The 16,825-nt window shown below is 43.3% G+C and overlaps 1 long non-coding RNA gene across 8 annotated transcripts in view; it reads right to left on the bottom strand.

Moving 5' to 3' along the window:
- Nucleotides 1-16,825, bottom strand: part of LOC137214333 (uncharacterized) — a 237,961-nt gene that overhangs the window by 16,543 nt on the left and 204,593 nt on the right. For 3 of the 8 annotated variants that reach the window (XR_010938855.1, XR_010938858.1, XR_010938857.1), the window contains exons 1-4: nucleotides 9,210-9,562; nucleotides 6,662-6,982; nucleotides 5,754-5,845; nucleotides 5,333-5,489 (exon numbers count right to left, since the gene is read on the bottom strand). This is a non-coding gene — a long non-coding RNA (uncharacterized lncRNA). Of the gene's footprint in view, nucleotides 1-5,332; nucleotides 5,490-5,753; nucleotides 5,846-5,937; nucleotides 6,983-9,209; nucleotides 9,563-9,944; nucleotides 10,363-16,825 lie in introns of those variants that run through there. The other 5 variants (XR_010938861.1, XR_010938862.1, XR_010938860.1 and 2 more) reach the window with 4 other exon arrangements.

Below are 16,825 nucleotides of genomic sequence, written 5' to 3'. Positions count from 1 at the left end.
ATATGCCCATTACACTGGTAAGAGATGAAGAGATTTGCCCAAAGGCACAAAACCAATGGCTATGGACTTTCAGTGTCCCCCAAAATTTACATGTTGAAGCTCTAACCTCTAATGTGATGGTTTTTGGAGATGGAGCCTTTGGGAGGTAATCAGGTTAGATGAGACCATGAGGGTGGGGCCCTCATGATGGGATTAGTGGTCTTATTAAGATACCAGAGAGCTCACTCTTTCTGCCATGTGGAGACACGGTGAGAAGGCAGTCTACTGCAAACCAGGAAGAGAGCTTTCACCAGAGCCTGACCATACTGGCATCTTGATCTCGGACTTCCATCCTCCAGAACTTTGAGAAAATAAATTTCTGTTGTTTAAGTCATCCAGTCTATGGTATGTTATTAAGGCAGCCTGAGCAGACTAAGACACCTGTGAATAGTCTTTTCTTTGCTTTTCTCCTGTCTGCTTCTGAAGCTACACTATTGGCCCAAAGGACTAGGTGAACACCTTGCACCAGAGCCATCTATGCAAATGCCAGTTCTTAATGAGTACAGAACCTTCTGGAAACTGTCACGAAAATGCTAGGACCCTGATGACGAGAGGATCACCCACAAAGACAAAGGCCTTCACCCACCTTCAAATGCTCTATCTTATTACCTGTCAGTAGATGACAGGCTGATGCAAAGTCCCAAAGATAGGGAGGCCAAGGGGTGAGCAGTGGGTGGAGGAGGCACCAGCATCCAACCCCACGTGGGACATCTGGGCATTTCAACCTGAGAGCATAGCAGACACAGAGGCTGAAATGTGTTCCCTCAGCCTCCTCACGTTGCTTCACAAACGCCACCCCCAAGCCCAGGGGCTCCGCGAGTGAAGAAGGTCTCTAGGACACCTATTACTCAGCTGCCTGGTACAGGAAGAACACTGGACCAGGAGTCAAAAGACTTGGTGTCTATAGATCAGCTCCTCAATTTGTAAGCTGGGGCCTTAGAGCAAGTTACTTAACCTCTCTGTGCCTGAATTTCCAATCTGTAAAGGGTATCCACACCTCCCAAATTAGGTTATTATGGGGATCAGTGAGAGAACAAACAATGGTGGCTCTATAAGGGCTGGTTTCCTTTCCTGTTTTTCCTGCCTCTGTATTTGGCCGTTTGCTGTTAATTTATAGATATTTCACAAAATTCACTGACTGGGGAGAAAAATCTTCCCCACTTTAAAAAAAAAAAAAAGATGACATAGTTTTTTGGAAAGAATATGGGTCTTAGGTCAGAAAAAAAAAAAACATGTTAATGAGCCTGGGACATAGTAGGTGCTCAATGAATATTTGAGGAAGGGAGAAAGGAACTCCGCAGGAAGAATGAGTCCCTTTCTCATCAGGTTCCCGTGCCTTTGCTACAGTGCACATTCAGATATTTGGGGGTCCTATCCACACATGCCTATCTCTCTCTGGAGTTTTGAGCTCCACTAGGACAGGCACTGCCCAACACTGAACCTGACCTTCGGCAAAGCTCAGCAAACTTGGGGTGAATGGAAAGAAAGCTTCGAATGCCTACACACTACATACACACAGACTGCCAGACTCAACAGAATGGTTTTCAGGCTGGCAGGAGGCTCCTGGCACCTGACTCTTTGAATACGGATGGCATGTGGGTATGTCAGAGTGTGATCCTGCTTTAAGAAAATGACTAGTTTCAAAGACGTGAGAACAATCAATTTGATCCAATAAAATTCAGAAAAATACATTTTCCATTAACTGTTATCGATAGTGGCAAATTTGTGTGGTCACATTAGAAATATTGATATTTCTGCCTTCCAACAACCTCTTTAGTCATTGTTTGCATGGAGTATTTTTTCCCATCTTTGCACTTTATACCTTTCTTATCCTCATGCCTAAGGTGTGTCTCAATATGTAGTTGGTTTTCCGTTATTTATCCTGTCTGTCAATTTTTGTAGTTTGATGGCAATGTTTAGTTCATCTACATTTGATTTAATTACTAACATATTTAGTTTTGTTTTGCTTTGTTTTGTTTTTGGCCACGACGCATGGCATGCGGGATCTTAGTTCCCCGACCAGGGATTGAACCTGGGCCCATGGCAGTGAAAGCACCGAGTCCTAACCACTGGACTGCCAGGGAATTCCCTCATAGTTACGTTTAAATCTACAATGTTTCTATTTCTTTTTCTATTTGCCTCACCTTCTTTGTTTTCTTTTGAAGTAATTATTTTCACATCATTTATCCCTCTAGTATTAGCTTGATATATATATATATATATATATATACACACACACCCTAGAGATTATGTTATGGACAGAATTGTGTTCCCCTACCAAACTTATATGTTGAAGCTCCAACCCCCAGTTGACTGTATTTGAAGACAGGACCTTTACAGAAGTAATTAAGGTTAAGTGAGGTCATAAGGGTCTGACCTGATAGGATTGCTGTTCTTATAAGAAGAAACACCAGAGAGTTCTCTCTCTTTCTGACATCTGACAACAAAGGGAGAAGAGGGCCATCTAAAGAGAGCCCTCAGGGCTTCCCTGGTGGCGCACTGGTTGAGAGTCCACCTGCCGATGCAGGGGACGCGGGTTCGTGCCCCATCCGGGAAGATCCCACATGCCGTGGAGTGGCTGGGCCCATGAGCCATGGCCACTGAGCCTGCACGTCCGGAGCCTGTGCTCCACAACGGGAGAGACCACAACAGTGAGAGGCCCACATACTGCAAAGAAAAAAAAAAAAAACATAAAGAGAGCCCTCACTAGAACCTGACCATGCTGGCACCCTAATCTCTGACTTCCAATCTCCGGAACTGTGAGAAAATAAATTTCTGTTGTTTAAGCCATCCAGTCTATCTTATTTTGTTATGGTAGCCCAAGCACACTGAGACAGTATAAAATGCATCTTAACTTATTAAAATAAGAAAAAAAGATTCGTAATTTTACTAGTTCTTTAACAGTGTTAAGAACCTTAACACATCTTAACTCTATTCACTCCCCTCCCACTTCTTGTTCTATTGCTGTCATGCATCTTTATTCTTATATATATATATTGTTAAAATGTTTTTCTATATGTATTTAAAACCCCACAAGATATTACTTTGGTCAGATTTACCCACTCATTTTCTCTTTCTGCTGCTTTCTACATTCATTCCTTTTGGCATTTCTAAAGTTCCACTTATGACAATTTTCCCTCTGCCTAAAAGAATCTCCTTTAGTACTTCTTTTAGTAGATATCTGCTAGTAACAAATGCTCTCGTTTTTTGTCTATTTTAAGAATAACCTCATTTAACCTTCATTATTGATAAGTATTTTTATTGGTTAAAAAATTCCAGGGACTTCCCTGGTAGTCCAGTGGCTAAGACTCCATGCTCCCAATGCAGGGGGTCCAGGTTTGATCCCTGGTCAGGGAACTAGATCTCACATGCCACAACTAAGAGTTTGTAGGCCACAACTAAAGACCCTGCATGCTGCAACTAAATACTCCCCATGCCACAATTAAGGATCCAACAAGCCACAATGAAGATCCCATCTAAAAAATTCTAGATTAGCTTTTCAGTGCTGTAAAGATGTTATTTCATTGTCTTCTGGCTTTCATGGTTTCTGTTAAAGTTAGCACTAAGTCTTATGATAGTTCCAGTGAAGGTAATCTGTCATTTTACTTGGCTACTTTTAAGATTATCTCTTATTCTTTGATTTTTGGTAGTTTTACTCTGATGTGTCTAAGTGTGATGTTCTTTATATTTATACTGCTTAGGGCTCTAAAAGGATTCTTGAATCTGTGGATTTATGTCTTTCAACAACTTTGGAAAATTCCTGGCCATTATCTATTCAAATATTGCTTCTGTTCAATTCTCTCTCTCCCTGTCCTCTTCTGGGACTTCAACTACAATTATGTTAAAACCTTTTCACTATATCCAAAATACGACATACTCTTTCTGTATTTTCCATTCTTTTGTCTCTTGATGCATCACTTTGGATATTTTTTTTCTATCTTCCAATTCACTAATCCTCTCTTCATCTGTGTCTAATCTTCTTTGAACTCACCTGTTACTTTTTTTTTTTTTCACCTGTTACTTTTAATTACACTTTTTCAGTTATAAAATTTCTATTGATTCTTTTTTTATATACTTCTATTACCTGTTGGAATTTTCCATTTTGTCTTTAATCCCCTTGAATGTATTGATCAGAGGTTATTCTATCTATATTTGTCTATATCTGATAACTCTAATAACTGGATTTCTGTGAGTCAGTTTATATTAACTATTTCTTCTCTTGGTTTAGGGTGACTTGGTCTTGTCTCCTGGTATGCCTAGTAAATTTTGATCAACAGCTACAGGTTGTACATGAAAAATTATAGAATCAATGTGGTATTGTGGATGATGCTATGTTTCTCCAGAGATTTTCTTTTGCTTTGTAATGCAGTTAGTATAGAGGCAGACCATCTTAATCTGGTTTGAGTCAAAGCTGTACCTTTGTGAGAGTTGGTCCTTTTTTGATTTGCCCTTACTACTGGTATAACCTTTCAAAGGTCCTAACCAAAAGCCTAGGATATTACCAGGGCCTCTCTGAGATTGCCAAAGCTTTGCTCAGCTTCTTAGCACTGAAATCACTGCCTTGAAGAGGCAGTGAAGAGGTAAATGCCTTGAAGGGAATAATAGTGCTGTTATGTACTAAATATTTGTGCCCCCCCCATTCATATATTGAAGCCCTAGCCCCCAACGTGGTGATATAAGGAAATGAAACCTTGGGAAGGTAATTAGGTTCAGATGGCGTGATGAGGGTGTAGCCTCTATGACTGGATTAGTGCGCTTTTTTTTTTTTTTTGGCTGCATCGGGTCTTTGTAGTGGCATGCAGGGTCTTCGTTGCGGCAAGCAGGATCTTTTTGTTGCAGGCTCTTTGTTGCAGCGCACATGGGCTTCTCTCTAGTTGTGGTGTGCAGGTTTTCTCTCTCTAGTTGAGGCAAGTGGGCTCAGTAGTTGTGGTGTGTGGGCTTAGCTGCCCCGCGGAATGGGGGATCTTAGTTCCCCAACCAGGGATTGAACCCGCATCCCCTGCATTGGAAGGCGGATTCTTTACTACTGGACCACCAGGGAAGTCCCTGGGTTAGTGCTCTTATAAGATGAGGAAGAGACACCAGAACTTCCTCTCTCTGCCATGTGAGGACACAGAGAGAAGGTGGCAATCTGCCAGCCAGCCCTCACAAAGAACCGAATCTGCTGACACCTTGACCTTGGACTTTTAGCCTCTATAACTGTTAGAAATAAATGTCTGTTGTTTAAGCCACCCAGTCTATGGTATATTTTATAGCAGCCCAAGCTAAGACAAATGTCAAATGTCAGGCTCACCTTTCTATGTTTCCATTCTCTCCAGGATCTTGCCCTCTCAGGTTCTTACTGTCAGACAGATTTTTTAAATTATCCAGCTGTTCTGCTTGTTTGAGGTGGGAGGTTTGGTTTGATCCAGGCTGGTGTTCAGAGCCAGAAGCAGAGGTCTCAACTATTCCTATAGCATAATTGCTCAGTTATAATGATGGTTAGCACAAAAATTCAGGTTTAGGGTATTAGCTTTGGTGTAATAAAGTCCATCTGAGTGGATTAAAAAAAAAGTACACATTGGTTCAACTGATTGGAAAAAGTAGAAAATTATAGTTTTCTATTAAGGTAAATTATTCTAATTAAATGAGTATAAGAAGCTTTTGAGCAATCACTGGAAACATACAATATATCACAGCTAATTTCCCAATATTTTTCCCACAGTGAAGTATACCTCTGGTTTATAGTAGTAAGAGTTAGAGGAGCTGCTAGCATTCCCAGCCCTCCACCAGGCTCTGGATCACACAGCTAGATGCAGCCAGGTCCCTAAAAAGACAACATATTAGACTCAGCACGATAGCCCAGGCAAACTCATTCAACAAACATATAGCAACCAAATTTAAACAGTCTTATCTTACTTCTCCAGAAGTTTCAGAAATTGTCCTTTTAAAGTACAAACATCCACAAAAACTGAGAAGATGAAAACAGAAAAATAATTTTCCATAACAGAGTAGAGACGTGATACTGCCAACTACTTGCCAAATGACAATTGCTGTTTTAAGCTTTGCCCCAACAGATGGTTCATGTCACATGGGTGAAAAGGCCATCAAAGCACAAAGTTCGACCTGTTTTGGCAGAGTATCAGGACGAACAATTAACCCAAAGGCCAGGATGCATGCTGAATATTGAACTGCATGTCCTACAGGAAGAGACGGAAGATAAAAGCAGTTGGGAAGGCTGAGGGTATCGACTACAGGCACCCATGTTTTGATGAGCAAATGGCTCATCAAAATGGCTGGGCCTTGGTATAGCTTGGTATAGCTACAGTTACTAAGTGAAATGCCTTGGGAACTAGATGGATGGAAATAAATCTATGAGCCCAAGAGACCAATCCCTAAGAAGGTTACAGACTGGTTAACATGATAATGCTTTGGCCTCCAAACACAACTGGGAGACTCAAGACCAACAGCTCAATTTGGATTGCTTCAGCTAACAAAATAAAGAATGATGACAGGAAGTCCATGGTGGTCTCTCAACTCCCTGGAGGGACACACAGAGAAGAAAAAGTTGATTACGGGCAGGTTATAACCACAGAATCTATTAGAATTAAATGGGTCCTCCACGTAGACCTAGTCTAACCACCTTATCTTATAGAAGATGAACTGACACCACCCAGGGAGCTCCTTTTCATCTGTCAGAACCCATATCAAACATCAATTCTTCTGCAAAGCCTTCCATGCTTCCATTTGGTGGCTTCCTTCTTTGTTATTTTCTAATCTGAAGTGTCAGCTCCATAATTTCAAAATCTCAAGCAGACAGAAGGTCCTCCATAGTGTTTCTTGAACGGACAAGTGAGAAATGACATGTGTAATTTCACAGAGCAAGACATGGGCCAGTCGTCCTGAGCTCCAACCCAGACAATTTAGTCAGGCTTCAAGGCAGGTTCCCAAGTTTGAAAACGCCCTGCAAAAAGTAAAAGATAAAAAAAATTTAAACATTAAAAAAAAATAATAAAATGAACCACCATGTACTCATTACTAATATTCAACCTTGTTTCCATCTATACCTTCTCCTACTTTCCTTACTACTACATAAAACTATTTAGATCTTTTTTTAAAAAGAAAAATTTATTTATTTTTGGCTGCATTGGGTCTTTGTTGCTGCATGCGGACTTTCTCTAGTTGCAGTGCGCGGGCTTCTCATTGCGGTGGCTTCTCTTGCGGAACATGGGCTCTAGCCACACGGGCTCAGTAGTTGTGGCTCATGGGCTCTAGGGCGCAGGCTCAGTAGTTGAGGCACACAGGCTTGGGTGCTCTGCTGCATGTGGGATCTTCCCGGACCAGTGATCGAAGCCTGTGTCCCCTGCATTGGCAGGCGGATTCTTAACCACTGTGCCACCAGGAGAGTCCTACATAAAACTATTTAGAAATAAAATCTAGATATCATATCATCTGTAAATATTTTAGCACATATTTCCAAAATACATCGAAAATGTTAAAATATTTTTAAATACTTAAAAATGTAACCATATTATCATTCTGAAATAATGTAATAATACTTTTAAAATATCAAATACCACACTGGTGTTCAAATTTACAAGTGTCCTGTGAATGTCACTTTTTTCGTTTTACCATTTATTTGATTTAGAATCTAAATGCAATATTTTCCTTGCAAGTAATTATTAAAGAATTGAGTCACTTGTAGTTTCCCAAGATGTGGATAGTTTTGATTATGTTCCCGTAGTGTTGTTGATCCAGATGAGGCTTGATCAGATGCAGCTTTGATTTGTGTGGGGGCAGGGCTGTAAGGAGCGTCAAGATGACTTCAGAGTTTGTGCTGAGTTTTTCCATTAGCACATCCTGTGGGTTCTCTCTTTTCAAGACTTAGTAGCCATAGCTGATCATGCCTAGATCCATCAATTAATTAGGAATACAAAATGGTGATGTTCTTTCTTTCTTCATTTATTAACTGGAAATACTTTTACAAGGGGAAATTTCCCCTCATCTACCATCTGGCCACCCAAGCCCAATTTTAAAACAATTTAACCAAGACCATGCTTTCTCTCAAGTTAGAATCCTCTGCAGGAGGATGAACAGCTTTAAGCAAACCTTCATTTATTCTTTATTTTCTAGTCAAGAGTTAACTGAAAGACGGTGGGCCTGACGGCTGCAGAAAAGACCATCTCACTTGGTTCTGAGGACCTGCCTGCCCTGAGATTTTCTTTAGAAGCATTGCTCCCGGGTTTGTTCTAAAGGTCTACCCTTTCTCTTTGAAAATGTTTTCTCCTGTAATTAAGGGAGTTTCTAATTTAGAGAACCGATAAAAATTCATCAAACTTATATTTTAAAAAAGTCATAATCCTGAAGCTGCAAAGATCTGGCTCCAGGGAAATCCTGAATTGAGGAAAGATGCTAATCAGGACAGAATTTAAGACAACAGTTTATAATCTTTCATCCCCAGAACCGAGACTATCCCAAGGAAATGCCAAGTAAAAAAGTAAAATCGGCGATTGATTTTGCATTTTGAGAAACTGGCCAAGCTTTTTGATCAAATGCTGATTGCAAGCCTGATTCAAGGTTAAGCAGATAAAAGAGTCCTTCAGGGTACCCCCGCTTTCGGTGCCAGCATGCTATGATTTGGAAAAACCAGATTCTGGCAATCAGAGACCTCACTTGTTCCACCGCCGCAGAGGAAATGAAGGATGCTTCGCCTCCAGTTCCTGGCTCCTGTTGACATGCCCTCGGGTTCCTGCTGGCGCCAGGCTGGGAGGGAGAGTGGTCCCTGTCGTACTGTCTGCAGAGGTTAAACGGAATCTCTACTCCTCGACTGAGGAAAGAAAGGCATCTTCCTCATTAATTTCGTGAGGCTGGGGGCCGTCGCGGTGATCCAGCTCGGTCCACCCCCCGGGGAAGCTGTCGGGGCAGCGGGCGCCCAGGCCTTCGTAGCCCCTCTTGTCTACTCCAGACCCCCAGGACTCGGCCTGGGAAAAATCCCGGTCTCTGCCGGGTCTCTCCCCATAGGCTTTCCCTTGGCTTCCTCGTGGTTTGCTAATTTTTGGTGCGGCCTTGGGACAGTCTGTGCCTCCGTTTTCCCAGCTGTAAAGTAATAAGGTTAGTCTGGACCCTTGATTCCCAGAATCACCCAGGAAGCTTTTCCAAAACCGTCTGTCAGGGTGGCCCTGGGGACTCACCGGAATGGAAAGAGGGGCCCCGGGGCTCGCGGCCCGGGCTGGAACCCAGGACCCGGGCTCTCCCGCCTCTCCAAGCGCTCCACCCACCGGCCTGCTCTCGCCCTCGGCCCGGGCGGGGTACTGCACGTTTCCGGGCGGGTTCCGGGAGGCTGGGGAGGGCGGACCCGGCTGGGCAGCCCCACCGGAAAGACTCGTTTTAGCCGGAGCAGGCGGAGGCCGGGCGGAAACAGACTTGTCGCCCCCACCTCGGGCCCTCCGGGTCCCCTGCCCCCAGCGCAGCCCCGCCGGACAAACGCCGGCCCGCAGCTGGGCAGCCCTGGGGTCACCCCTCCCACGCCAGTCGCGCCCCCCCAGGCCACACCTGGGCTCCGCCTCGGGTCCCGGGGCTCTGACTCCGCGTAGCTTCAATGGGGGAGGGGAGAACGACCAAGAAGGGGGTGGGCGCGACCCGAGAGGGGCCCCGTTGCCAAGAAACCGACCCCGCCTCGGGCTCTGGCCGCGAGCAGCCGCAGCGCAGCTGCTTCTTCCCCCTCCCCCCACGTCATCCCGAGCAGCCCTGTAAGCCGCAGTGCTCAGGCGACCCAGGCGGAGACCGGAACCTCGGACGGCGGCTCTGCGGGTGAAAGCCCTCGGGCACGCCAGCCGACGACCCCAGGCCCGCCCGCCCCGCGTGGGCCGCGAGCGCCGCGCCTCTGGGCCCCGGGTGGGGCCGTCCAGCCGGCCCAATCACTCCACCTCCGTGGGCCGCAGCTTCCAAGTGGGGCGCTCGGGCTGAGCTGTGTGGCGGCGAGACTCGGGCCCATAACGAAGGCCCGGCTGAGTACGGGCGGGTCTGGGGTTAGTGGCTCAGGTCAAATGGTCGGCTGGCGCGCGGCGGGCCCCCAGCTCCGCCCCTGGGGTGTCAGGGCACGAGGGAGGCCGGCCCCTCCCAGGCTGCAGCCCTGAGGAGCACTGACAAAGCATTTCCTCCTCTCGGGGCCTCTTCTCTGCCTTTCCTGCTGGGGAAGATCGGCACACCCAGGTCTCTGCCACAGCCTCCCTAGGGATACAACGATGCACGGGATGGGACATCCAGGCGTTTTACAGGCCTTCTGTGAGAACGGAAACCTAGACAGAAAACAGCCCTTTCTGGGAAGGCGCTCAGGTGACCAAGAGCGCACATCGACGACCGGCTCAGATCCCTGCTCGCCGCTCAAAAGCTTTCTGGGGATTTAAGCCAGGCGAGGAGTGCAGATGGAGAAGTACGACTCCCCGGAAAATACCCACAGTAGCCGCGGGCCTCTAAGAGCAAGTGCTGCTTAATCGTCAGGCTTGGTTTAGACGGAAACCAGTCTGGAGACCAGTTAAGAGAAATGCCAAGTCCAAAGCCCCAGACTTGAGCGCCAGATCTGTCCTGTCCCGTAATCCTGTGTGACTTGGTCAATATATTTAAAGTCTCTGAGCCTCACAGTGTTCTCATGCATAAAAAGAGCCTGCCCTACCTTACTTTCAGAGTACAGCTAGAACAAGTGGAGACAGCAAACATGACAACTCACTACTACCAGTTTTCTTAGCACCTGGAAAAGAATGTACAACTGCCAAGGTTGCTGGGAGGGAGACTCCCATCCCTGAAGGAAGATAACTTAAATAAACTTTACTTTTCCTTCTATAAAAGTACAATTCCATAGTGGAGAAGTGTAAAAATCAAGGAGTCGTTAGAAGCCATTTACTGAGTTTTAACTTTCTCTTTTTATCAAAGAAATGGATGGAGGTTGGACAGGAATGCTGGTACTCAAGATGTGAGAGAGTTAAGAGCATCAGTTATGGAGTCACACATACCTGAACTGGAGTCCCGCCTCTGTTTACAAGCATTGTTACCTTAGATGAGTGACTTAACCTCTCTGAGCCTCAGATTTCTTAGCTATAAAATGGAGAAAATAATAGCACCAGAAAATAATAATATGGGGCTATTGAGAAAATTAAGTGAGATGATAGTAACAGTGTAACTAACAACAGTAAGTAACAGTGCTTGGCACAAGGCCCAGCACACTGTAGTACAAGATGAATGCTAGCTAGCGCTTTTTCTCTTATTCACAGTGGCCCCTACTCTTGCCCTTACCAACATTCTGTTGTAAAAAAGTCAAATATACAGAAAAATTCAAAGAATTGTACAGTAAACACCTGTGCATGTTCCACCTAGATGGTACAACTAGTATTTACTATACTTGCTTCAATGTATCTGTTCATCTTCAAGCATCCAAGACTGTAAGAAATTAAATATCTGTTGTTTAAGCCACCCAGTCTGTGGTAGTTTGTTATGGTAGCCCTAGCAAACAAACAGAACCCTTTAGGATTAGATGAAAATTGGAGTTATCAGTGTAAATTCATGGTTTTCAATATACATTAAAATAGATATAAAAATAAATGCAGATGTAAATGTGTGTGTATTGTATAACTGTGTATGTATGTTTGCATGTCTGTATATGCATTCATCTACTTCCTGTCTCTGTTCCCAGCCATGTTCGCTGAGAGTCCCTGGGAGCAATGACGTCCCAAAAGCCATATGTTCCCCTAGTGTCCAGATCTTGCTTTCTAAATACCATTCTCCATTAAAAGGGCAGGGCAGGGAAAGTACAAGATGAGCCTGGAATATCTTTTTGTGCCAGAAAATAAGGAAGTGCCCAAAGAATGATACAACATGTCAAACAGACACAGAAGGAGCTGCCACTGGACAAATCTGGGGCCATTATGATCCACTGAATGAAAGAGAAATCCGTGAGTCCATACATTAATAAATGGGGAGAATGGTAGAATGCTTCCATATGGCAGAATGCCAACTATATAAGGAATAATAGAGTGAGAAAAGCATCATCTCACAACCAGCAGAGTAATTCGTCCAAGAATCATCAGTGGATGCTAGAACTTGGAGGAGGAGGTTTGATGAGGAACAAGATATTTACTTAGTTTCAAAGGACCGCCCCCCCCACCGCCACACAAAAAGCGTTTATTAATTACAAAGCTAAAGAGTAATTTTGTAGTAAAGAAGCTTGGCAGATACAGATACACCTTAATCAAGTTACCATCATCAGTAATGGGACAAATCGAAATCAGGTGCCACCTGACAAGTAGCACCTAGAGGAGCAGCCCCTGTGAACTTCCTGTCCAAAATACAATGCTGAATCTAAACCTGAGGGGACATCAATCAAACCAAACTGAGGGACAGTTACAAAATAACTGGCCCATAGCCTTCAAAAGTATTAAGGTCATGAAAGTTAAGGAAGGACTGGGGAACAGTAGAAACAGTTCCAGATTGAAGGAGACTAGAAGATGTGACAATTAAGTGCATCACAAGATCCTGGACTCAATCCTTCTGTATAAAGGATGTCATTGAAACAACTGGTGAAACTTGAATAAGGTCTGAGGAGTAGATGTGAGTAATGTATCAATGTTAATTTCCCAGTTTTAGCTATGTCTTATGGTTATTTAGGAGAGTGTCTTTGTGTGTAGGAAATACACATTCAGGTTTTGGGGAGTGACTCATATTGTTCAAGAATAGTGAAGTTCTTTATATCGTATTTGTCATTTTTCTGTAGATTTGCAATGATTTAAAAATAAAAATTATCTATAGAAGATAAGCATATGAAAAGATGTTTAACATAATTTGTCATTAGGGAAATGCAAATTAAAACAACAATGCAGGGACTTCCCTAGTGGCACACTGGTTAAGAATCTGCCTGCCAATGCAGGGGACATGGGTTTGAGCCCTGGTCTGGGAAGATCCCACATGCCACGGAGCAACTGAGCCCATGTGCCACAACTACTGAGCCCTTGTGCCACAACTACTGAAGCCCATGTGCCTAGAGCCCGTGCTCTACAACAAGAGAAGCCACTGCAATGAGAAGCCCGCACACCACAGTGAAGAGTAGCCCCCGCTTGACACAACTAGAGAAAGCCTGCACGCAGCAACAAAGACCCAACACAGCCAAAAATAAATAAATAAATTTATTTATTTTTTAAAAATGCAATATTGCTACACATATATTAGAATGGCTAAATTCCAAAACACTGACATTACCCATTGCTGGTGAGAAAACGTGAAGCAACAGGAACGTATATTGCTGGTGGGAATGCAAAACCGTGCAGCCACTTTGGAAGACCAGTTGGCAGTTTCTTACAAAGTGAAACATAGTCTTACCATACGACCCAGTCATACTCCTAGGTATTTATCCAACTGATTTGAAAACTACGTCCACACAAAAGTGTGTCCATGAATATTTATAGTAAATTTATTCATAATTACCCCAAACTGGAAGCAACCAAGATGTTCTTCAGTAAGTGAAAGGATAAACAGTGGTAAATCCATTCAATGGAATACTATTTAGCGATAAAAAGGAATTAGCCGTGCAAAAATATGGGTGAATATTAAATGTCTATTGCTAAGTGAAAGAAGCCAGTCTTAACAGGGTACAGATTTTATGATTCCATTTATATGACATTTTAGAAAAGGCAAAACTGTAGAGACAGTAAACAGATCAGTGGTTGCCAGGGGTTTGGAGAGGGAGGAGACTTGACTAAGATGAAGCACAGATGATTTTTTTTTTTTTAAGGCAGTGAAGCTATTCTATATGATGCTATAATAATGGATACTATGCATTTATCAAACTCATAGAACTTTACAGAGCAAAGAATGAACTTTAATTTGTGTAAATTTAAAAAATCACTTAGGAGGTTGGAGAATCCTGGGATTGAATAACGACAAGAGAATTTAACTGTATTACCAATGGATGAAGTAACTTCACTGAAGGGAGTGGGAGAGTAACTTTAGAAATGAGTGGAGACTTAGGACTAAAAGCAAAAGGAACTGTACGTAAATACTGAACTCTAGTTGATATAGTGTTTCCCATAGGGGTAAGGGTTAACAATTGTAAAACGACTCAATATATATAACAATTACATAAATGGATGGTGGATGGCTGGAGCCAGGTTTCTCACTAATGGAGTGTTAGTTTACACATAAGCAATAGGAGGAGATTAGAATGATCCATGCAGTAATAGATTAGAGTTGGAGATATCAGTATGAACTCCCGTTTAGCTTAATATAGATAAATATGGCTACGTCTAGAAATATTTAGAGATATGTGCGTACACAAGTTAGTATACACACGTATATTTTCTTGCTCTGTCATTTGAGAGGCCCTAGAAGCAATAAGACCCTGGTAGCAATGAATGCCCCTATTGCCCAGATCTTGGTTTCTATTATCATGCTCCAATAAAAAGGATCCAGGGCTCCTTGGAGAAATGGCTGATTCTAGGACTGGGATATACAAGATGAGCCTGGAGCATCTTATAGTGTTAGAAAGTAAGGAAGTCTCCATAAAGGCAAAGTTATGGAGGTATGTCAGAGACACAGGGACCAACTGAAAGAGCTCCCAATGGCAAAACTGGAGAAATTTGATCAACAATAACCTAGTATTAGATTTTAACTCAAAGTATAATTTAAAAATATCCATGAGTCCATACTAATATAAATAAATTATTAAATAACTAATTGGGGTAGAATAGACAAATCTTTCATGCAGAAGAATTCCAAATAATTTATGGATGTACTCTGCCCTAAGAAGGTGGAGCACACTCATTCACTCCTTAAGCATCATGACTTCCTTCCAAAGAGCACCGTAGGGAAGGGGGTGGGGAGGAACCATACGGTGGAGAAATCTGACAAACAGTCCCTAGGCCTGGTTATCAAGGTCACAGTGAGAGCGCATATCCTAGATAGGATGTGATGAGAAGGTACTTCACCTCTGTGATCTTCCTCTCCAAAACCCACAACCTAAGTCTAATCATGAGGAAAACATCAGAAAAATTCCAACTGAGGGACAGTCTATAAAATAGCCAACTTCAAATCTGTGAAGGTCGGGCTTCCCTGGTGGCGCAGTGGTTGAGAGTCCGCCTGCCAAGGCAGGGGACACGGGTTCGTGCCCTGGTCCGGGAAGATCCCACATGCCATGGAGCGGCTGGGCCCGTGAGCCATGGCCACTGAGCCTGCGCGCCCAGAGCCTGTGCTCCACAACGGGAGAGGCCACAACAGTGAGAGGCCCGCGTACCGCCAAAAAAAAAAAAAATCTGTGAAAGTCATCAAAAACAAGGCGAGTCAGAGAAACTGTAACAGGCAAGTGAAGCCTAAGGAGATATGACAACCAAATGTGATATGGTGTCTGGGATGGGATCCTGGGACAGAAAAAATGTTAGGTAAAAAATAAGGAAATCTAAATAAAGGATGGACTTTACTTAATCATGTATCAATATTGGTTTATTAATTGTGACAAACGTACCATATTGATGCAGGATGTTAATGACAGGGAAAACTGGGTGTGGGGTATACAGGAACTCTCTGCACAACCTTCACAACTTTTCTGTGAGCTAAAACTACTTGAAAATAAAAATGTATTAAAAGTTATCTTTAGAATTTTAGAAAGCTCAATATTGCGATAGAGAAACAATCATTATTCAGGCCTGTCAGTTCTTATGGTCAATCAGCTGTACGTGTGCAACTCTAGTTAGAGGCTCTTGCCTCTAGGTGACGTTGTCTTCTGTTCAGGTTTTTGGACTAGTCAAGTGTACTGCCAGACAGATGGACTGATAGAAAATTTACAGTCTTTATCTCTAGAGTTTAAAATTGTTTGGGCAAGCATGCCAGAACACCTAATAAAACTCGTGGTTTGGATTGATGCTAGGAGTCCATTTGAAATGCCCCAAAATTGCTTTGGACCTCAGCTACAACAAGGAGACCTTTGGGAGGCCCTTTGCCCTTAAGAAACATTTTTTTAAATTAATAAACTTTACTTTTTAGAAAGCAGTTTTTGGTTTACAGAAAACATGAGTAGAAAGTGCAGAGAGTTCTCATATACTCCGTTCCTCCCACACAAAGTTTCCCCTGTTTTAACATTGTATTTGTGTGGTACATTTGTTATAATTGATAAGCCAATATGGATACATTATTATTAATAATAGTTACATTGTTTACATTAAGGTTCTCTCTTTCTATGGGTTGTCACGTCTCCACCATTATAGAATCATATAGAATAGCTCCGCTGACCTAAAAAACCCCTGTGCTCTACCCATTCATTCCCCCCCAACCCATTCTTCCCCTGAACCCTGAAAATCACCAATCTTTTTACATTTTCCCTAGTTTTGCCTTTTCCAAAATGTCATAGAGTTGGACTTTTATAGTATGTAACCTTTTTAGATTATCTTCTTTCACTTAGAAATAAGCATTTAGGGCTTCCCTGGTGGCGCAGTGGTTAAGAATCCGCCTACCAATGCAGGGGACAGGGGTTCGAGCCCTGGTCTGGGAGGATTCCACATGCCCCAAAGCAACTGAGCCCGTGCGCCACAACTACTGAGCCTGCACTCTAGAGCCCGCGAGCCACAACTACTGAGCCCACATGCCACAACTACTGAAGCCCACGTGCCTAGAGCCCATGCTCCGCAGCAAGAGAAGCCACCTCAATGAGAAGCCCACACACCACCATGAAGAGTAGCCCCCGCTCACCACAACTAGAGAAAGCCTGAGCGCAGCAACAAAGACCCAACGTAGCCAAAGCTAAATAAATAAAATAAATAAATTTAAAAAAAAA

The sequence above is a fragment of the Pseudorca crassidens genome, chromosome 20, assembly GCF_039906515.1.
Source record: "Pseudorca crassidens isolate mPseCra1 chromosome 20, mPseCra1.hap1, whole genome shotgun sequence".
Lineage (NCBI taxonomy): Eukaryota > Metazoa > Chordata > Mammalia > Artiodactyla > Delphinidae > Pseudorca > Pseudorca crassidens.
Note: the sequence above shows the minus strand (reverse complement) of the source record. Positions and strands in the feature narration are given on the sequence as shown.